Raw genomic sequence first — 23,705 nt, 5'->3', positions numbered from 1 at the left:
AAATAACATTTGTAAAATACGTTGTTATATCTTGTAAATGATCGTGAGGACATTCGATTTTTTGTACTAGAGGAACGAGGTTGTTATAATAAAAATTGAAACGAAAATCTATTTTTTCCGTTCAGTTATTTACATACACGTAGAATAACAGGAATTTAAAAATAACCCGGCCAGTTACTTAGCGTATTGAAAGAATAATACAGTTTCTTAACTTCCGGTTTCACAGAATTTGAACGAGCCAGCAGGAAATCCTGTCATCGTCGAGAATAGCACTCGTCGGAGGAGGGTCGAAAACGAAGAAGAAAAGAAACTTGCACGTTCGTGGACATAGGCTTTATTAAATAATTAATAGGACCGCTATATGATACATTGGGTGCTATTCGATTCGCCGTTAGTTAGTCTATTGATCTTGTTGCTAGGTGGTCGAAGCGCGGTACATTCAAATCGCGTGGCGTTTCACGGTTAGGACATAAGATGGCGGCATGTCCGCGGTCGTCGAGAAGTGACAGCTCGGGAACTGTCAGCGGTATGTGCACTGCCGCGTTTCTGCTGCAAATAAGAGTTTTCTGACGTGACGAATAGACGGCCCAGCTTCGTTGCGGAGTGTTTGGTTCCTCTGAAAATCAAAACGATCTATGAAAGAAGGCCCTGGCGGTGTAAAACACAGGACACCGCGGGAAACGGTGGGTGTGCACGCAAGAGGGAACGGCTTGCCGGCTCGGCCAGTCTACTGGAAGATTCCATTGTGAGTGGGCTTTCAAAAAGTTTTATCCCCGGAAAGTCAGTGTTTTCGCGCGTTACGTCGTTCGCCCGTCGATGAAACCTGTCTACTAAGGTATTTCAGCATTTTCTTTATTAGCGGGACATAAGCGCTGCGAGAATTAACCGTTCACCACAGAACACAGCCCATTAGAAAAGTTGAGGTTACAGCGGCCGCTGGGTTCAGCTGGGCTCTCAGCTGATGAACGAATGCACCGACCGGTTTACGTTGTTTCTTTCAAAAACGTTCATCCCTTTTTTTCGTCGTACTTCGTCGTTCGAATTTCCACTTTCCATCGCTCGCGATAGCTTGTGATCTGTTCACTCGATGGAAACACAGAACGGTTTTCTCATGACACACAGCGGTGATTCCTCTCCTCTTTCTGAGTAACCTCTTTTGTCTAAACTGTGATATTCCGTGAGTGTCTGTCGTTTTTACAGCTCGTTTCAGCGACTATCTTTATAGTGTACCGATTGTCAGTGAACGTTTCGCTGTTCCACGATCTTTAGAAAAAAAAAATGATACGAGCATTGATTGGTTCCTCGTTCTCTCGATGCGTTTACCGTCCACTTTTTCAGTCCAACTCTACATTAAAAACCGAAAAAAGGTAAATGATATACCGGTGAACAGGCTCGAGTCAATCATTCAACCCATTCGGTGGTATAGTGTCTCTCGGTGATTCGCGATGTCTTTGGAATCTGACAGTCCGGTGAAAATAATTCTAAATGTAACCAACAATTCCGTACGTGTCGTTCTCGATCCCCTTACTCGTCCATAAATTAATTCGCGTTTGATCAATGAGCGGTTCGTAATCCTTGCCGGCTAAACGCGGGCCCTGGCAACAACGCGAATCCATCGAGAAACGGTTCTGTGCGAATCGCTCTGGAACCGATCTCTGGAGACCGTTTCGCTCGGTTCGATTCGAAATCCATCGGAATCGATGCGCGATCGATGCCGATAGGAGCGCGGGGTAGGGAGTACACGGTTGGAACCGCTAGGCAAAGGAAAGCGTATTCCTCGGTGCAATGGTAAAGGCGAATGTCGTTGAACTGTCAGTCGGTCGGGGTGTACTTTCGATCACTTGTAAGGCGACCGATGACCGCGTTTCCAGTGTCGCCCGGGGTCAGAGGAACCTCGTGTATCGTAGACATTTAAAAAAGTCCGAGGGAACAGAGAGGAGGAAGGGGAGGATGTATTCGTGCGAGCTGACGCGGCCGATTGCGTGTGTGGCACGAAAGCGCGTTAAATTACCGATGAGAAGGAAGGACGACGCGATGCCTCGCGTATTATACGTGGCGTGACACCGTTATTGCTTGCAAATTTACTCGGTTTTCCGTGAAGTTCCGTCCCGAGGTCACCGCGCCCGGCCTGCAGCTGAGCACCCAGCTGACGAATGGAGGCTGCGACCGGTTCGCCATGTTCCTTCCTTCTTCTGCTTCTTTTTTTTTTAAAGGCCACCACCACCTCCTCCTTTTTCCCTTTAAATCGCCTTTCACGTGCTCTGCCACGGCCCTCCTGCCGTCTTCTTCTCCTCCTTGCCCTCTGGCCCCCCCCTACTATACCTCGTCTCCTTCTCCCGCCTCCAACCGACTTCTGCACCGTTTCCTCCTAGAATATCGTATTGTTCGTCGTCGTCGTGGTGCATGTCGCGCGAGCCCGAGAACGCTCGCTCGACTTCGCCGAACCAGTTCCCCCGTACTGTTTCTTTGTACGTCTCTTCGGCACGTTCAACCCGCGGGCGGCTTAGGGACGGTACCCGTGGTCTCTCAAGGTGACACCGCGAAGTGCAACGCGCGCGCGGTGATTTCGAGGGTGGAACACCTCTGGTTCTCGGCCGAAATCGTGTTTCGGGTGTTGCCACTCGGCCCACGGCGGACCACGCGGACGATGTCATGTGTACACGAGGATAACGATACAGCATGAGGCGGTAAACCGATTGGGGCCGAAACAGATGCTCCTTTTGTAGACCCCAGGCCAGGTAGGGTTATTTGGCTTAGAACCATCTTTGAGTACTTGAGGGTGTTTTCAAGAACTGGTTTAGAATTGTGACTAATGTAGAAAGGGTCATGATATGGACTTTGTTGACCGCTGAAATCGAATCTCTATGTGTGACCCAGCTGGGTTTACAGATTCATCATTTTTACCTTCAAGCATAACAGTCGGAACCAACTGGTAGTGGGAGTAAGGGCAAGGCTAATCTTCTCCCACTTGAGAATCTTTTCTTAACTTGTCGAGCCACACTAGTGGTAGTGCAACACGACGAAAAAGTGATAAATACTTGGACACACGTGCTCGGTCCTTCACGCATTCAAGGGGATATTCTCATTGAGAAAAGAAAGGAGTTTCTTACGAGGCAGAGAAGGTATTGATCACATGTTTTCTATAATTTATAGAAGTTTCTTGTCAACATTTCTATCGTGGAACGCCATTGTTGGTGGGACTAATGGAACCGTCGGTATACTCCTAGGGCTAACTTTGTTATCTCGTTTGCTTCCGGTATCACATACATATCTAATTGTACAATACGCGAAGCATTACATTTTTCTAAAAATGTCGATTCATTAAACCCCCGATCGAGAATGTCTTCTTATAGCCAACTTGATATAGAGCGATATTCTGCGAGGCTCGTCGGAAATCTATAATTCACGTACGTTCGGGAAAGTTGTCCGCCGAAGTACGGCGATAGGGCCGGGCCTCTAGGATCGTATGAAAAAGTTACATACAGTTATTACACAAGGTAAAGTTTGTAAAACGCTTGGTCGGCCACGCGATCTGCAAGGTGGCCTATAAGTTCAGGCTGTTTCTCGTCGGGTACCCGTACACTGTACACAGTGTATGCATCGTTATTTAGAAGCAATCGGGTCTCGCGTGCTCGCTAACCCGGCCCGTGAGTCACCTGGCTTCAGACTCCGCTTTGCTACTTCTTATTTGTGCTCGATTGGCTAATGAAATAAGAGAGCTACGCCGCTACCGTCGTTTCTACCGTTTTTCTTCTTTTTTCTCCTCTCTTTCTTTCTTTCTTTCCCTCTCACACACTCACTCAGTCTCTTTCTGTTTCTCTCTTCGTCGTCGAATCCTTGTTCGCCACCGTAATGAAATTCTCATTTATATAGCTCGTTGTTACGAGCTTGACCGTCGCGGAATTAAGTCGTGCGAAGGATACCGTTTAAAACCAATTCAACAACCGGCCGGTTAATTGCAAACGTTGTACCACACGACCAGCAGGCGAGCCCTGTAGAACAGAACGACGATAATCGGCAACGCCCATAATGCTAGTGTACACTTTGAGCTCGATTCCGTTTTATCACGAGGCCCCGGTGAGTATTAGGTTCGTCGTTAGTAGATTTTTCCTGTGTTACACCGGCCGGTTATCTCCTAAGCGGCATGTAAGCTACCATTTAAATGTCAGATACCATTTAAACCCACTGACGACCGTCGGTTTTAAGCTTTTCGGGTAGGTATCGCCGTAATTCGAATAAAATAGTTACAGTGATTCCTCGATGAACTGAACATTGATTTCATCTCCGTTCCACTTGAATCGATTCGATCGGAATTTTCGAGACCCGCCCAGATAAGAATTATTGTAGCAGTATTTCCTTATTGTGGCATTCGTATATCCAGTTATACGATCAATGTCCCCACAGCGCTCCCGAAACGAAATGTTCAGATCTCCTCTCTTTGATTACCGTCCACGAGTAAACAGTTGAACTTGATTCCTCCTTCGTTGAAGATCTTCGATCTGTTCCGTAACCTTGTCCCCCTTTAGGCCCTTATTCCTCAGTGTCACCAGCAAACGGAAAACAGCATCGGCCCGAACACAGAAGGACAAAGCGAAAATTCATCCCGTTTCCTTTATTCCCCGGCACGTATCGCCTTTTTTTCTCTCTTGTTACCAACACAGAGAGGCCAGTGTTTCTCTTCCTCTCGGAGGTCTCGGTTGTTCGATCGCGCGAGAGTCGGTTTCGCGAAAGTCGTGAAAAAAAAACAGCGGGGACTCGAGGTGGAATTGCGGTTCTCTCTCTCTTTATGAATCTAACGATTTCAAATCGCTAGTCCACCATGGGCAGGCGATTCCGACGTTGCGTGCCTGCCCATTGCCTTGGAAAATGTGCAACCGTCCAACGTGCTGGACGGTTCGAATTAAATCGGTCGAATTCCCGATTCGTGTCGGATAGTCATCATTGTCCGTCGTTTAGTTACGCGCGGAGAGTCTTAGGCGAAATAGTCTCGTCGTCGACCGAGGGAGATGGAATTTGTTTCTGAGCCGAACGTTGTTTCTGGACAGATAATACGCTCGTCCAGAGAATAGGGAGGTGAGGCGATCGCGTTTTATTGTCGAGGGAACTGTTCGCGGGCGGGAACCTTTTTTCGTCGATCGCGGTGTTTATTTTTATCTTTATTCCGTGGAGGGTGTATACGGTATCGATTGTGTTCAGTTCGAGACCCCCCCCCCTCCCTCGTTCGAGAGATAAACGTATTGTTTTATGGAAATTCGATAGTCGCTTCGGGATACCTTCCGGGATTCGTTTTTGGAGAAACTTATGTCGCCGTGGTATGGTTCAGGAACAGTGGGTCTCTAACAGCCAGTTCAGACGATACGGTTTTTTGAACGTTTCGATAATTTCGGCGAAGCGGTAATAGCGGAAAGCAATATTCACATGTACAGAAGAAGTAAGCGAATGCGTCAGAGAATCGTATGAACGCTGATTTATTATTGATGCAAAATGACCGAATCGGTGAAAAAAAACCTTATCGTCGGAAGTGGATGTAACTAGACCGACGGATGTTTATGCGACTCGGTATTTTTCATAGATCATTTTAGCAGAAAGATCGTTAATTTCCGAGCGATTCTTATTTCCGTTCGTAAAAAAGTTTCTACGGGGGTCAGAGTTAAAATAGATATAATGATACTTTGATTAGCGCTCGAAACAATCTACAAGGTATGCACCCGGTGTTTATCTCCACCATTCAGGGGTATTCTTCTTGATGCACCATAAGGTCTCAGTCTCTCTTTCTTCTATCATTTGTTGTACTTTTCTACCTTCGACGTTGCTTCCACATTCAGAATCGATTCCTCTACTTCATAAGCGCTCGGAATCGGTCCCGATTTTCGTGCACTAAATCAAGTTCTACCGTACACACTTCGTTAAGTCCAAACTTCATCGTTCATTCCGGTCATTCGCCATGCCATCACGGAACATACAAACGTCTATAGTCCAATCACAACACGGTCGATCTATTAATATTTTAATCGTATCTTCCGGTACGCAGCCCCGGTCGTTGTGAAACTCAGGTGCCCCACGATCGTCCGTCGGTGTTTTCCAGCTCGTTCTCGTCGCGTTTTATATTCCTTAGCCTAGTTGCGGCGCGCGCGCGGTTGATGAATCGAGCGGTGCTGGTAACGCTATCATTAAATCATTATTCTGCATGCAAATAAATGGTAATTACCCCGTGGGTAGGTGCAGCTAAATGGTAATTGCGACTGTATGTAAGCCGCGCGCGCGCGCGCGCGCGCGCGCGATCGCTCGCTCGCTCCGAAATATAATACAATGAAGAAGGTTGGTCTGACTCGTGACAACGATGATCTTTTTGTCAGCCCTGAAACGGGGTCACGCACTCGCGAATTCAATGTGATCCAGGAATTTCTTCCGGGCGTGATGCGTCGAATTCCACGCCTCCTGCAGGCTCGTAGTCTGAAACTGGAGTGGCTTGGCCTTTCGTAGAGCTATCGAGCCGCGTTATCGGCTATCGAACCCCGTCGACGGGTTGCCCGCGCGTTATCGATTGCGCTTTTTAAATCGTGAAACGCGATTATTCAATCTCGAATGACACCGTATTGCGCGAACGCGCGTTGGCTGGCTGTGTTGTGCTGCGCCTCGCTGTCTGCGAGCGGCTGTAGTAACCTCAGTGTTTCTCAACTCAATTGTGTGCCCACGCTGTTGTCACGGGATGTATTTATAGAGATTATTACGTGTTGTGTCCACTATCGAGAACCAGGACTCCTAACCCCCTCCCAGCAGTTGCTGTACGACGCGAGAGAGGTGCTCTCGACGATATAAGATACAAGTAGCAACGAGATTGATTTACCGACCTTAAGTTCGTGAGACCGCCTTCGTTAACGTTACGTCAGATCGTTTCAAAAGCCCTTGCATCCTTTTAAGCGAATCTCATTCCATGGTTACGCGTACTGGTTACCTCAGTGATAATCAGTTGGTGAACGTTAATGAAACCATGGGACGAATGAAGAAGATAAGATTTAGGTTGGGTGTATAAAAGATGTCTCGGATATTGATAGATGTGATGCTGTCGTAATAGGTTTCTTACAGAGATTAACGTCTTCTTGCAGCCACATAGGTGTTATGATAATTGCAAATTTTGCAGGTGGAATGTGTCGATACCTTCATTTCTGTACTGCCGTTTGAAAGTTCAGACATTTCGATCTTTAGAAATTAATGTATAAAACCAAATGTTTTCTTAAAATTCTTTTTTAAACGAAAATTCAGGTCTGAAAGAGTTAAACAGCAACCGGTAGATAATGTGTCAAGAATAAAAAGTAACTTCGTAAATCACCATCGAGTGTTGCAAATTAGATCCGTATTTCGGTTCGGTCCCAATAAGGTCCCCTGGTCTATGGAAGTGCGGGGGTACCGTCAAAAACCGGGGATCGATGTAACATGTTTCTTTCCGTTGGATCGTGACCGGAGTGCCAAACCCCATTAGGTTTGCTTAAGCAAATCGCGCCCTCCCCCCGTTTATATACATATATGATCCCCTCCCGATGTGTGGCGGGTCGATAGGCGCGTTAAAGTCCGCGTCAAGTGGAGAGGAGAGAGCCCACTTGGTCCGGGTTAGGCTTCCATGGAGGCAAGTGTGTGTGCGTGCGTGGGGTCTGGTCGGTGGCTTGGATTTTCGTAAATAAAATTTACGGTCGTTGAACTTGGATCGCGGGGGACGCTCGCAGTAGTAGACCCGGGCCGGCCGGTCGGGCGGCGAGGCGAGGCGATGCACACGCGAGAGGATCGTCGAGGTTGGGTCGTTTATTCTCGCTTGAAACGCGATTAAAGCCCGTCCCGGGCGAATTGGTTTCGTTCGAGTTACCGAGACACGCCAGGGCAAGACTATTTTTCGCCGGCCGGAAGCCCCGAGCGCTCGTTTCCGATCCTCTCCTCTAGCCCGTTCACCCTTCAACCCGAGCATGCTCCCTTGGAAATTTCGTTCCGATCGAACGGCGAGATCGGTCTCGCGTCTTTGAACGCGAAAACGCTTGCCTGTATGCCTCCTGCTACCCTTCCCGTCCTGTCCCGCTTCGAAAAACCTGGGTAGAGCCCCTCCTCCTCGACAGAAGGTGTCGCCTCACTGGCTTCTGCCTCCTCATTTTCTTTTTTCTTGCCTCTTTTGTTTGTATTATCGGGGACCTGGTCGTAAAACGCATAGGTATGGATTACGAGGAGGGAACCGTTCGGGGACCGGATATTGATCGGTAACACCGGGACCAGGGCTGATTAAATCCACTCTCCGCACAGGGACGATCTGAGAGACACGTTTGGAAAATTTATTCTCTTCGGTGATGGGTCTTACTACGGTCTGTGTAATTTATATAGTCGGATTGAAATTGTTTTGTTTTCTTTTCGTTGTTTTTGGCTTCTTCGCCCAAGGCTACGATGTTTACGAAGCTGTAACGATCTTTTTAAGCTAACGTGTTTGTTTTTTGTCGCTGAACGAACGAGCGAACGTGATTTTCCATTGCCGTTGTGTGAGTCACTGCACGCGCGCGCACAGATAGAGAGTGTTCGTAAACGATCGAGGCGATTGTCTTCTGGAGGATCGAGAATAACGTGGAGTCACTGTTGTTACGCCGGGGAGCAGTCCGCGGGCGAATTTAATTGCTTTCTAGGTGGGGGTAGATTAAGCGTTTCTCAAGGTTAAGTCGTCTTACGTTTGTACCCGTGACCTTGCCTGACCTTACATCGCCAATAGGGTCGTTGGACCCCGTTCGAAACACACATTGATCACCGTTGGCTAAAAGACGTAACGATCTATCTTCTTCGTTGAGCCGAATTGACCTTGAGATGTCCTCGCAGCCTCCGCCAACGCTTTTCGAACAAAACATCGCGAATGAAATTGTTTTTGTTTTATTCCTTTCTATGTATACCTTCAGGCTATAGAGATAATCGATTCGATCGCCACAGAAACGCGATCTCACCGTGTGTGTTTCTTTTTTGCACCGAATAACGGGGGACCAGGAACAATACAGCAATCGGTATAGTCGAGAAACCATTAAATCCGTTGTCGATCGATCCGAAGATCGACGGGGCGTACGAATGGTACCGTAATATGTTTTAAGGTATTCAATCTTTCCCAATTACACGGCCAGGAGAACGATTAAAATGGCGCCACTCGTGTTTCCCATTCAACGAACAAACGAAATGATTCCAAGGGCCTTGACATTGACGATCTCGATTTTCCTTTTTCTCTCTCTCCTTTTAATGAATTTACAATTAATGTGGATGGCGAGGTTTGGGTGTCGATAAACGTTAACGTCATTGTCCTCGCTGAAATTGGACTTGTTTTTGAAATCGCGTGCGTTCACTCGCGAACGCAGAAATTTTCGGAGGCTGTCAGCGTGTCCGTGCTCCGCCGGCGGTGCTATTAAACAATTTCCGGGGGCGCCCTCCCCGATGTTTTTGTTCTGCCGGCCCGCCGGTGTAGCCGCTGCATTCCCGTTGCATATTTATTAGACGTCACGCCCGATAACAATCGGTCGATTGTTTAATTCCCCGTATATATATGTACGACCTGGACTCCTCTTTTGCCCGACCGGCGCGCCGATTGTTCGCGCGAACGCACCTTTTTATCCGGAATAAACATTACGCGCGCATAGAGATCGATCCAAAAGCAACGTCGCGAAATTTAGCAGGCTGATTCGAACACCTTGGATCGAAAAACAGAACAGTATCGTTGAATTTTTTCATTTTCTGTTAGATACTAATAGCAGTCCTGTACAGTAAAGACTCGATGAGTGTTCGAAGGCTCCTCGGCATTGACAAGGAGAGGTGCCCAGGTGTAACGCTGATTTTTTAATTAGGAATTCTGAAGCCAATGATATTTAGTGCTCAGGAGCCCTCGAACACTCATTTAGGATTTACTGTACATGGATATTACTGTCAACTGTTTTTCAAACATTAACACTGGAACTACCGACCTTAAATGCATATATATTTCGATCAGTCGATAAGCTCAATACGTAATTAGTAGATCCATACTGTTGAATACGTGTTACAGATGTACGAGCAAACATCGATCAAGACTATTGTTCAATTCCTAGTAGCAGACTACACTCGTGAATTTTCGCGACCCTGTATTTGAGTCGAGCTGTATATGCACGAAACCACGGGTATGGTTGCATCGAGGGGGCAGACCCCCCTTCTCACCCGTGCGAATTTCTTTCCATTATACTGGCGGGTTTTGAAGTGTAAGAAAAATAGCCTCCGTTACAATGGGTAATTTTCGTGCCACCGGCTCATTTAGATGAAGAGATTGCGCGGCGGTGCTCTCTCTCTCTCTCTCTCTCTCTCTCTCTCTCTGTCCTCTCTCCTCGCGATACTCGAGCCTCGGGATTTAGCTTAAATTGAATCTATCCTAGATCAGCCGCGAGAAATCGTTGGTGTCCAGAGGATTCTTCGTTTGTCTTCCGCTGCAATATATTTCGTTGAAAATCCTGATCGTGGGACGTCGGTCATTTGGCAATTTACTTTGTGATTGTGCGTAGTGGTTGGTCCCAAACTCTCGGACCAGTTCAATCGAAACATCTGACGAAGTGTTTAAATAGTTCAAGAACTTAATTATGACAAGACGTTTAAAGCGAAGGTGGCTTTGAAACGGTACGATGACGTTTCAAACTCCTGAGACGTTGAAAATTTTCCAGTTTCATGAAAAGTTCCAAACTTCAGACCGTTCGAGTTAGTGTTGTATAAAGTTCGAAGCTTTGAAGCTCAGCCTTAAAGACTCAGTCTTTAAGGCTAATATCATATGACGCTCGAGGCTCTTATAATTAACACGTTTACTGCCGAGCGTGTTTTGCTGGTTTAGTCTCGACTGATTGTACATGATAAAATATTACACAATATGATTGTATTGTGCAAAATTATCATGCGGAACTTAAGTGTTTTTTATATACTTTCAAAGTATAATCTTTCGGAAATATTCTTTTAGGCGAATTTATAAGGCTTCGAAAATTCGATCTTTGTACATCACTTTACCACATACAGTTCATTCGACTCGAGTCTTGGAGTTTAAAGATTAAATCGTCAAAGATTCGATCTTTCACGGTTCAAGGTTCGAACCTTGAAGGATCAATCCTCTATTATTTCAACCTCTACTTGAGCTGTTAAAGCTCAAAACTCGAAGCTCATTGTAAAAACACTACTTTAAACTCTCCCCTTACCTCGTGCGCTCATACACGTTCAAACGGTTTGATTACCCGTTTCAGTTGCGCGCGAACACGCGACCCTCGTCTATTACACCTCGCGTAAGGCAAGTGTCGCGAACGTCCCGTGCTCGGGATTTTTCCGAGATTCGAATCGTGCCTCGCCTCTCTCTCTTGCAATCTCGCCACGGCGTTTAGCTGGCGGCGGGAGCACGAAATGTGGGCTCGTTAGCCTCGGTGTTCGTGCTCGCGACAACCCCGAAGTGCCGCCACCGGCAGCCCCGAACTTCGTCTCGCGATCTCCTAAGCCCTTTAACGAAGTCAAACTTCGTACAACTTCGTTGCTCCTTCCGCCGTGCTTTTTGCTCGTGTTACCACACGTGTACGGTTTCTCCTCTCCCTCCTTTGCTCTGTCACGGAATCATAGGAAGTTCGAGTTCCAAAAACCCGCGAATGTATTCCGAAAATATTCCCTGCGGAATATTCCAGCCGTAGGGGAGACCGGGACAGATTGTAACCAAAAAAGTATTCACTTTTGAAACACTTTACACATCAATAATGATTCGTTTGCGACAAAGAAGCAAAAATGCAAACGGTTTCTGATGGTGGTTAATTGAAATAAAAGTGCTAGGACAATATTTACTGACGTGCTCCAAATAATAAAAATCTAACCTGTAGCTACAAAATAGACACTTGACGATCGATTGTTGCAATCAAACCGACAATATCAATATTTTCAAAGTTGTCAAATTTGTCGTTCAGAAAATTTTAATTATGTTACAACCTGCCCCGATCTCCCCTACACCTAACGATCGGACTGTTGGACGAGGTGATGAAACACGACAAAAAAAAATACACAAACGGAAAATCGAATGGATGTTACCTGGGTGCGGTATATAGCTCGGGTCGCGAGCAGGTCGTAAAATATCAGGGTCGTGCGAAAATTTCCGCGACTCTTCGCGATGTTTACAAGCGATCGTCGATCTTCCGTGTCCTTTCTCACGGGTTCGCGGAGCGGGGATAGACGGTTTCCACGCGGGTATTATGCGCGCGGCGGAACGGGAGCGGGTGTGTTATACGAGCGAAGAAAACACGGTGAACCGTGAAAAACCTGTTCTCCTCGAAAGCCTCGGAGAATCGATTCTACGGTTTTTTTTCCACTTCTCTTTTTAACACGGCCTGACCTCTCTAGCGGCCGTCGACGAAACTGACCTCCTATCGCCGTCTTCTATTACCCAACGGGAGCTCTAAACGCGTTCTCACGCAAACTTTCGCGGCTCGCCCCGAAGCTTTTTCCGTTTCCTGTGATTTAACCAGCCGTGGGGGTTGGGCCGTCGGGGTTGTTTCGAGCCACTTAACATTTTACTGACTAGATAGCGTATTAATAGACTTTTAAATTTCGGCGTTTATAGATAAGAAGTCTACAGTAAATCCTCGATGAGTGTTTGAAGGCTCCTCGGCACTGACAAGGAAAGGTTACCAAATATAACGGTGGCTTTTTAATGAGGTTCAGTATAGTACTAGGAGCTTGGAATTCTGAAGCCAATGATATTTGTTTCACAACAAAAATGTTTATTTTACGAACAAAATTTTTTTATACAAAAGAATTTCCCCTTAGATCAATTTGCCTCCTAATTTGCTACTATGATTGATCACTGTTTAATAATAGTTCCTCGGCTGTTGATCGTTGGATCTGCTAAAGCTATTAAACATAGCAGTTGGTAGGGTAATGCGTTAATACGGTTTCTAACAAAACGAAACTTCGTTCTAATTAAATCTGGCGCGCGTCTGCACACGATGTATTTAGGGGTCACGTGTGTGCTCTCTTGGTTCTTTCGACCGAAGTAGAATCTCGGTTCGCCAAGGGAAAATTTCAGTGTGTTCGCTCGTACACGTTGATACCGAAGTGGCACACGTTCAATTCTTCGCTCCCGATAGAGTAGAACAAGTCAGTACCGCCAGGCGGTTAGTCTGTCGAGGAATCGTCTCGCAAAAAAGAAGATTGTTGTTCCGGCAGAACTGTCCATCCGATATCTCCACCGGTGGATGGCAATTTGCCTGTCCTCGCGGTAGTATACAACTGGATGGATAACAATGTTGAAGGAATGATTGCGCGTACCGTTATCGAAAACAGCGCCTGAACTCTGCCGAGCTAACCGGCAAAATAGGAGATCGTGGATCGGGATGGACGCATAGCTCGTGGCTTCGTGTATTATACAAACAGAAGCTGCAGGCGTAGCTGGGAATAAACCGATTCGGTGTCGATCCTTTCCTCGGATCGATTCATCCCTAGGCGTAGCCGGTTCAAGAAACGGCGAACAGTGGCCTGTTGCACATCGTCCGCGCTATGGCGGACGTTATTGCATTCGTGCTATCAACCTTTTCACAAACATTTGCTCGCCGTGTTTCCTTCGGGGCCAGGCCAGTCCGTGGTGGTACCGACTTTCGCGTCCATTATCCCAGCGGCGGCTCGCTTTCCATTCGAAACTTTGTTTTTCACGTTCGAAACGTCGAGTCTACGGGATCATCAACGATTATTCTTTCATCATAGGTTCCGTCCAACGTCGTTCGATCGTACATGTATTCACGGCGTTGAATACTTTCACGACGGTGTAAACTAAGCCGAGTCACGGTCCTGTTGCTTCGATTCAATTCGTCGTTCCCGCGAAAGATCCACGCGAGTCACGATTTTTAATGTGCGTATACCCCTCCTTCACGACGCGGTAGATATACATCCGCGAGCCGCGTTTTTCCTCGGTTCCATCCGCCTTCGTTTCTGTCCCCGCGAGTTTCTCGGTCAGCCAACGAGTACACAGCTGATGCCGGCGAGATACTGTATAATTAGAAAGTATACGGCGTGCAGCATAGCCATGTGGCTCTCCTCGGTCTAAGGTGGAGTCCGCAAATACATCACTCGCGGATCTGCGGGGAAGCGACTAACAGCCCCCTCCCCGCCTGTTCGCGGTTTTAACTTATTTGCACTTTTAGCTGTGTTCCTCTTTCGTTCCTCGTTCTTTTGCATCGTTCTGTTTCGAGTTATCTACGGTGATTCAGGGACTCTCGGTGTATCCGCTGTTTAACCACTTGCCTTACGATTTTTTTGAGAACTGTACGCTCAAAAATTACTTTACCGTTAATAATTTCCCAGATACAAAAGGAATTTTATTCTTAGGGCAAGTGTAACGTTTACTCTAAATCTTAAATATTAATACCAACGAAACAAAATTTCACTTCGACTCAAAGAAAATTAATAGTATATATGTTTATTAAATCCAGTTTGAAATCGTCATCACGCGTCTGACTCGATGTTATAAGGCAAGGGGTTAATATTACACTGTTCAACGAATTTTTATTTTTTTTCCTACCTCGTAACCGTTAATAAGCGTTTCTCATAGACGTTTATGCGCTGAATACGTAGTTCCACCGACTATACCTGGAAATGTCTCGAGTTCGGTTTACAGTTTTGCTCGGGTCGTTGCAGAACCCAACGAAAGGATCGATCTAGATCGAATTAATCACGGTGTGGTGTACGGGACCGGTCAAAAGCTGGATGATTTTCTGAAGAAACCATCCTGGTCGCCTGGTTCACGAAGCGTGTTTCACCTGCACGGTAAGGGGGGAGGGGTGGAGGATTCCGTGTCTCGATTACAGGGGCCGATGAGCATGTTCGGTCGATTTGATTCTCCGCTATGGCGAAAAAGGGGTGTCTCGAGAGGAGTCTGGGCAAAGTTTAGGCAGGGGAGAGAGGACGGCTTTGGTCTGATCCTATTCCATCGAAGTTGCCCCGGGTTTTCGCAGGATCGTTAGTTACTTAACGTTGTGGAGACCGGACGAGAAACGAGGGATGAAAATCGGCGCGTAATTAAAAGACGATGCTGTGTTCTTACTCTAGGACCGGTTCATCGCGGAGATCACGGTAATTCGAGGTTTCGATAATTCACCGGCTTGATTACGAATTGGCCCCGATCGATTCGCCGTTTTCGCGATTGTTCGGTCCACGGCGGAGCCCTTTTAATCCTGCAAGGACCTCCGTTGGAATGATCCTGGCTGGCTTCTGTGTAGCCTCGAATTACTTTCGTCGAGGGGAACAATACGGCGCTTTGTAAAAGATATATTGGCGCTGTGTATTGAAAACGAGGACTTTGGAGTTCTGAATGGCACGATTATTTTTCATTTTTTAAAAATTATTTTAAGCATTTCAAGCCTAAGTGGAGGCGTACATCTGCTTTACATTGAGAATTATTAAATTACATTGATTATTTCTACATATTATATTACATTTTGTAGCTTGCGGTTTATGCATAGTTAGTCTGTGACTTTATACAGTTTTATTACATTCTTTCGCGTCTTTGGGTTAGTAATAATATTTTTATTTGAATTTTATTATTCTCGAGTAGTGGCTCATTGACTGTAGGGTCTACTGAGATTTTTAAGTAAGCTCCGAGGAATTAGTAGCCAGATTCTTTTAAATCGCTTGAGATAATGTTAATCAACGTGTTACTATTAATCATTTAGATAGAAATGTGGACAGATGTTCACGAATGCTTCCACTTGAATAAATCGTCGAACACGTAACAATGTACGACTTAACTCGGTTAAGATAGCGGTAATGTAAAGAATCACGATAAGCGCGATAGTTGGTTTACGTGTATTGTCCATACGATATTCAGGCAACGCGTTAACGTTCCTTTAACGTGAGACATTAAATGTCCGTAACAGGGAAATGACTCGTTCGTTCTCGTATCTTTGCATGACGCATTGTTATTAACACAATTAATAATACACATCCGTGGAGTTCCATTCGATAGGACTTCAACGTGTATAGCAGGAGGGTAGCTAAGTAGCTTAGGAACGTACTGGGTCAGACGAGGGTCTACGAGCCGTCTTAAGCACCAAAAATGAACATAAGCTTAATCGAATAATGGATTACGATTAGTAAGCTACTTGATTTATTTCTTACTCGTTACTAACTATTTATGCACGACAATAGATCCGAAAATCAATGCAACTTCGAAATCTCTGTAGTTCTCGATCTTTCAAGTAAGAAACAGTACAAATCGATGAATAAGGAATTGTTCGTAGTGTGCTCAGAGAATGGTCCATTCAGGTGTAATCCGAACTTTGTGAATGCTCGGTTTTTGTTTTTAAGGATATAAAATGTAAGCAGATTGGCAATATCGATCGCGATCGTAGAAGTGTAGGTCGAGAGCATGCGAATCGTGAGAGCTGTCTCTGTATCTGTTTCTCGGTGTAAAAAGAAGAAAAGAAAAAAATGAAATTTTCGCCGGTAGGAGCGCGTTAGCTGAGCCGTAACCGGTCTCCACGCTGGCTCTCCGTTTCTTTCTCTTGTTATTTACGATTCCGCGATAAGCAGTTGTTCGTCATGACTCACTGCAAGTGTACCGTCTGTTTGCCACTGCGCTCCGCGCACACGCACCACGCATCGGGATAAAACAACGAAACGCACTATTCGCGCGTGTAAAGCCGCGTACGCACCAAAGGAGCGAGCAGGAGCAAGCATGAATTCTCACTCTTAAGGAAAGGATCCATAGGCGTAGGGGAGGAGGTCCTTGCCCCCTCCTGGACGGAAAGAAAATGGCTTTTGCACTATTGTAGAAGAAAAAACATTGGATTTTGTTCCCTTCCCCTTCCCGACGGAAAAAAATTACATGGCCCCCCTGATAACGCGTATACGCCCATGAAAGGACCCAAACTGTACCACTTCGATTTTATCGATCTTTTGTAGGATGATAGAACATATATTTCTAATGTTATAGTTCTAACTGTACATAGAGAAAAAGTTACATAAAAATCTCTAAAGATTGTGAAAGCAAAACCATTAGTAGTTGCTTAGTGAGTATGCGGCTTAATGCATTCGAGCGAACGCCCCTCCTCCCCTTTTCGTCTTGCCCCCATGCCATGACGTTTTCGCTTTTCAAACATGCTTCGAGCATTACAGAGCGTTGCGTGCCACACCACTGTCGGCCAAGCAAACAGGGAGGAGCCATCTTGTCCCCCGATGATTTACATGTGATCTTGGCGACTCCTCCGCGAGGGCTATTGATATTCACGCGTGCACGCCCGCATATACAATACATTTGCACCGTTGCAACGGTTGCGATCATATCTGTGTGCGTGTATATAGGTGATCCGCTTGCTAACTTTCGCGCGTGTCCACCTCGAGACCGTTTTCTTTTTCAACTGGAGGAACCCGCTGAAGTTCGCCTCGGGAAAGGTTGAATCGGTGTTTACACGCTTAGGAAAATGTTCGCTGTATGTACCTTACTCGCTTCCAGTATTCGCTTGCCCGTCTAGATGGTCGGCGATGATTACGACTCGAGGCTCCTTCGCGACGTTTCGAGATTTCTGTTAAATCCGAGTTCTTCGTACTGGACTCTCCCTGCTGTTCCTTCTACGTGTATCTTTCAACTGTCGTCTCTAAATGGATGAGAACAGAGTACATTTATGACTAGACTGCGGATTTTTATGCGGATTTTTATGACATTTTATAAAGTGATTCATACGAACAAGAACAGTGATTCATATGCAACGTGGTGAGAGTGGGAATTTGTGTGCGCGAAAGTACGTGTGAAGGGGAAGTGCCTCGGGTGGCAATATCTTTAGTGGCAATATCTTTAGTGGCAATATAGTTAGAGTCGTATCGATTTTTTCTACGGAGTATAGGGTAAATTCGGGAGAGATGGACCACGTTTTCAAAAATGTCCAAAAATCGAATGTTTTAGAAATAATAAATATTGTACTCAACGATTTGTGTAGTAGATGATTTTTTATAGTATATGTAATTAGTATAACACAATATCTTTATAAATAACTGTAGAATAAAGAAAATACCTGACTTTCCATTCACGCCAATCGTATGGATTTAACATATGAATTTTGTATCACATGATGATGACCGGCTTAGCGAAGTGACTGTGTGAAATTAATGCATTTAAATCACGCCTCCTACGTCTGTCGTCTTACAAAGAAATCATTGGTTCTACGGTCTGCCACCTCCGGCCCCATCCATCCATCTTTCTTAAAAAAGAACTAACACTGAATAATATTGCATGCAGTCAGTCAAGGGGTCGAATTATCGCCAGATGAACAACGAAGTTTCGCGTTTATCCGACCCACGGATCGGTACGGATATTCCAGTCGAGATAACATCGTCGAAGGCGGTTAGAACATCGGGACATACGGCCCGCTCGATAATCATCCTTAGTCCGTGTACGTGCTATTGTCTCCGGATCCTCCTTCGCTCGCGGGCTGATTAAAATTCATAGAAAGTGCAAATTAACCGTGACGCTTACGGCCAGGTGTTCCATGCGAACGGGGTAGCAAAGATTCCATACGGACCACGATCCTCTCCGGTCGAGTGCGTGACTAAAAGCCCCCACGGTGCTCTTCGTGCACGTTCAGCCAGCTACGGCGTTATGTACGTGTCGCGACTGTATTCGCCCACTTACTGGTCAGTGACGCTCCGACCACGGTAACAGTCCCTAAGATCCATTCGGTGTTCTGGCACGATTCATGGATAGGTATTACATAACTCGATGGAATATACATGGGTAGTACTGGCTTTTTTTGGTCACGAATAATTTATATGTAATAGATCCTCGATGAGTGTCCGAATGGACAAGGAGAGGTCTCCAGGTGTAACGCTGAGCTTTTTAATTTAGCTAGGTGATAGAGCTTGGAATTCTCAAGGAAATGATATTTGTTTCAACCGTACGTGGCTATTAGTTTATGAAAAATGTATATTCTTTTTTTACAATTTAATTTAAAATTTTTCTTTAAGAAATAATTTCGCCAAATTTCGAAATCTACTCGATCGAAGACGTGGGCGAAAACTTACTTATCTATACCGAAGCGGTACTGTGGTCGTCGACTTTCAGGATTTTATCACGAACATCATTTGGCGGGACTCAGGATGAAATCCGTTTCTCCTACCCCATATTAACTATGTCGATCGTAGAGCCGTGCGCGTGTCGGGTCTCAATTGCACGATATCTCGCGAATTAATGCAACAGAGTCGCCTTGAGTCGACTAGGAAAGACGCTTGAACCGTCTTATTTTTTTTTTTTTTTTGTGTGTGTGTTCCCTTGCGCTCGGTTTACAGAAGACTTTACGCGGGAATGGAATGTAGATGGGAACGTGTGGGTAATTGTACCTCGACGAAGGTTGCACGGTTACACAGAGTCGATTTTGCGATACTTTTTTGCCCCTCGGCGGAATTGTAACTCGCCAAGGAGACGTTTACTTTATACGAGACTAAACGCGCGACCGGTTGCCCCCCTCGGGTGTATTCATGAAATTCTGGTTTATGGAGCTGCATCGTGTGTTTTTCCTGCACGTGGAAAAGAGCGAGAACTTTTTTTTCATGCGCGATCGGTATCGGTCGGGGAAAGGTTAGAGAAACACAAGGGACATCGAGTTGAGAAGTAGTGGTAATACGTAAGTGTACATTTGGTGGAAAGAAGTAGCGTCGAAGAAGCAGAAGCATGGCACGTAATAAAAAGCAGAGTGAAATTTCACCAGAACGATCAAAAGGATACAAACTGATCATGGCTCTGTACCACGTAGTAGGGGTATCATTAGTACGGGCCGAGAGATTAGTATGAAGTAGGTCATAAAGGTAAATTATACTCGGCTTTATCCTTGAAAACAGAGTTTCCAGGCTTTCCAGGTCTCATCGTTTCAACCAGAGAATCGCTTCGAATCTGATTCGAAGCTACAAAAGTCTTGAAAGTCTTGAACGGATTCGAAGCGATACGAAGTGTTCCAAACCCCATCACTACCCGTGAACGCTACCGGTGTTCAACCGGGCACGAGCCTCGTTTGTTTTTTAATCTCCGAATCTAGCCTGTTAAACACCGCGCGTCGGCTTCGTAAACCGGCCCGCGGGTGTTTGAACAAAGGAACGTGGATCACCGCGATAATCTTTTTTTTCTTCGGGCAACAATGGCGTAAAACCGCGTCTCCGCGACAACGACGACGCGCCGCCATCGACAAAGGGTATTACAAGTCGGTTTTTCGTTGGTAAATATTTCCCCGAGGCTTATCCGTGACAGCAGTTAGCTCGGCACGATAACACACCGTTTGTGTTCTACACGCGTGCTGAAGGCCTATCCTCGATTCCGGCTGAATCGGCGGCTCGTGTGTCTTTCGGACGGTGTGTGACTCATGGAGACTAGAAAATGGAGTGTAGCAAGCGAAAAAAAAAAAAGGAAAAACACGGTTGGATACACCGAGGTTGTTATTGTTGTTCGTGATGATGTTAAACGTGCGTAAAGAAAAGAAAAGAAATGAAATATGGGGTTTTTGTTCCCATTCCCGTCATAATAAGTTCGTTGTATTGCAAATTATTCCCCGTTGCATAGTCAATTATTTTGTTATTCCACACGATCGAGCAACGTAGAGCTCCCTCCTGTAAAGTCTCGTGCTTCTTTCCGTTTTTCTTTTCTCCTCTTTGCCGCTCTTAAATCGTTCGCTTTGGACGAAAGACACGTTATTCCACGCTCGTAGCTCGCGCGAGATCACGGTGCAGATTTCTCCTTGGCAATCAGGGTCGTATTCCGCCTCCCTCTACCTCTCCGGCTATCTCGTGCGAAGTAGCCTCGTTTCCGCCTCGTCCCTCTCACCGCGTATTGCACTATTATCTATCTCGACGGTTTGTTATACGCCGTGGACGTTTCGCCGGTAACGGAGCCGACGTTAGACCGGTCAGTGCCGTTCGATCCATGAAATTTTCGCCCTGGCCCCAAGGAGAGCCAAGCTCAACAAGTGCCACACGCAAGGAATGACGGCGATGTTGTGGTACCTATGTCTAAGATTCCATCAGGTTCCAAGTACATATACCAAATATTAAGAACTTTCAGAACTCGTAACAGTCTCGAACCCATCGCTGCTCTTTAAGTATTCAATTCCCTCCATAAATTATTCCAAATAAGAGCACCAGGACACCCGAACATTCGCACCAGAAAATCCGTCTGGAATTTAAATCAGGAAACCCTCGTTTCCCCTCCTCTCTGTGAATCCACATAAACCGTCCAGAGAACCGGAGCCCCAGTTCCTAGCGCCATCGTGGTCATGTTTACAGGACGTAATAAGTATCCCCGAGTTTCTAGCTCTCCGTGTTACACTGCTTTTCCTTTACAACGGCATTCCGTACGTGGTTGTTATTAAAATTGGACGCGTGTTTACCACGCGATTAAACGGATCAACGACCCTCCGGGTCCACACGGCGCTGGCCGTGGAGAGGAGAGTTAATGCTTAACAAGTGTTGCACATAGCCTGGAAGCCGTACGTTACGATCCTCCTTGGGCCATTAGTATACAGGGTGTAACATAAATGTTGGAAAACCCAGAAATGGGAGACTGGCGAGGTGATTTGAAACATGTTTTTCCTTAGCAAAAATGTTATCTGAGGCTTTGTTAACGAGTGTTTAACGAAAAACCCTGACCAATCAGAGCGCGAGTCTGCCGGTCGACTTCCCGCGGTAACGTTGGCTACCAATCGCAGCGCTTAGGGAACTCGACTGGCAGACTGGCGCTCTGATTGGACGAGGTTTTTTGTTAATATCTCGTTAACAAAGTCTCAGATAACATTTTTGCTAAGGAAAAACTTGTTTCAAATCACCTCGTCTGTTTCCGATTTCTGGGTTCTCCAACATTTTTGTTACACCCTGTATACTCGTGCGTCTGCTACCGTCCTCTCGATGCACACAAGGGGCCTCGGAAAATGGAAATCCAACCGATATATTAAGTACATTATTTTAGGTCCCGTTTCTCTCACTTGTTATGCGGGGCTTGTTCCGTGGCCGCGCCTGCATTCACCGCACGGCCGCGTACACCGGTGGTCAGCGGTGTTAAATCCGTGAAATTCTGCCTCTTCTTCCCCCCTTTCTCCGCGGAGATACAACGTTCAACAAGTATTGCGTGCGAGGATACCGTACGTTCGAGTAGGAGACCGCGAATGTAATTTCGGGCTAATGAAAAGTGGGAAGAAGGCGGACACGTGATGAGGGCCATTCCGTAAATTTCGTACCGCAATACGCTTACATGGTCCGAGGATGAGATCGTCGAGGGAACTTTGTGCGTTTGAATTTTGTGATATACACAGTAAACGTGCACCATTCTTGTGATATAAAGCGTCTTCGTTTTAATGATAACCACGGAGAGGACAGAACTTGGGGTGCTTTGGGATGCCGAAACGGTTTTACCAGGCAAAATGGAAGAATAGCTGCACGTTTAACACTTTGACCGCATTAAAATATTTTGGATTCCATTGCATTTGGGAATCCAGGGTAATGGGGACATGGACAGTAAATTACATATCGAAATTATGGAAATTCAAGGTCTATTTAGAGGGAATAAATTGTATTCTATAACGAGTTATTTCAGATAATAGTTCTTACCGACTCACCCTGTATTTTTGACGATTTATGACTTCAGAAAACGAAATAGAGTGTGTCTAGCCACGTACCGTCTTTTTCGCTGTGGCAGTCAACGTGTTAACACACGAGGGTTAAATATCGCCACTGTTCTCGGTACCGTTATCATCGACGTTCGTTTCGATCACTAGGAAGACCGTATATATACATAACGATTCGATCCGCCGGGGTCGCGGAGTTACGACACGGTTGAATCGGTTCGCGGGAGGGGCAAAGCCCCATCCAAATCGGTCGCAAGGTTCAACAAGTGTTACGACGGGGGAGAACGCGTCGAGGATCTCGAGGAACGATCTCGAGGTAGCGGGCGAATTATCGAGTTTCTCCGGAAAGCACGATGTGGGCGGGGCAAGAAGGAAGCTGGTGGAATCGTTAGGCAAATTATTAGGAATCCGATTATATCGTTCCTTATCGATCCTCTTCGTTGCAAGGATTTCTAGCTTGAACAGACCGAGTATTCGGTCGAACCGGGCAACATTGTTGCCCAGTTAAGATAACTGTTTAGATTGTCCTTGACACCGGAACAACTTCTCTTTCCGTTTAATATCGTATACCTATACGTTATCGAGTTCAGTGCCATTGGTCGTAGCAGAACGCGATCTCGCGGAATCCTCGATCGATTCGATCACAGTGGTTCTTGCAGCCCAGGCCAACATTCTTTTCCACAATGTTGCAGAGTGTTCAAGTTTACTAGAACGTGAGGGGAAATCGTGATCGGGAATGTTTATTCAATTCAACGTCAGGGTAGTTGCAACAGGTTCGAGTTGCTTCTGAGGTAGATCGTTCCCTTATCTTTCGAACGTTACGTTCAATTAAACCGAACGTTTCCTGGCTGATTCGCGTCCGTTTCCGTAGCGGCCTGTCGATAAATCGGATCGATCCGAACGGATAAGGACTGGCAGAGTTACGATTATTCTCTTTTTATGCGGGTAATGACGCGTTGCTCGATGGAGGTCCTTAAGGATTGAGATCCGCGGACTGTGATAGGTGTTTTGAGGCTTTCACTGTCTCGATTCCCACGGACGATGTCTTTTTAAGTAGAGAGAGAGAGAGGATCGTAGTTAATT

The sequence above is a fragment of the Dufourea novaeangliae genome, unplaced genomic scaffold, assembly GCF_001272555.1.
Source record: "Dufourea novaeangliae isolate 0120121106 unplaced genomic scaffold, ASM127255v1 scaffold299, whole genome shotgun sequence".
NCBI lineage: Eukaryota > Metazoa > Arthropoda > Insecta > Hymenoptera > Halictidae > Dufourea > Dufourea novaeangliae.
The sequence above is the reverse complement of the archived record's forward strand: the minus strand, read 5'-3'. Positions refer to the sequence as shown.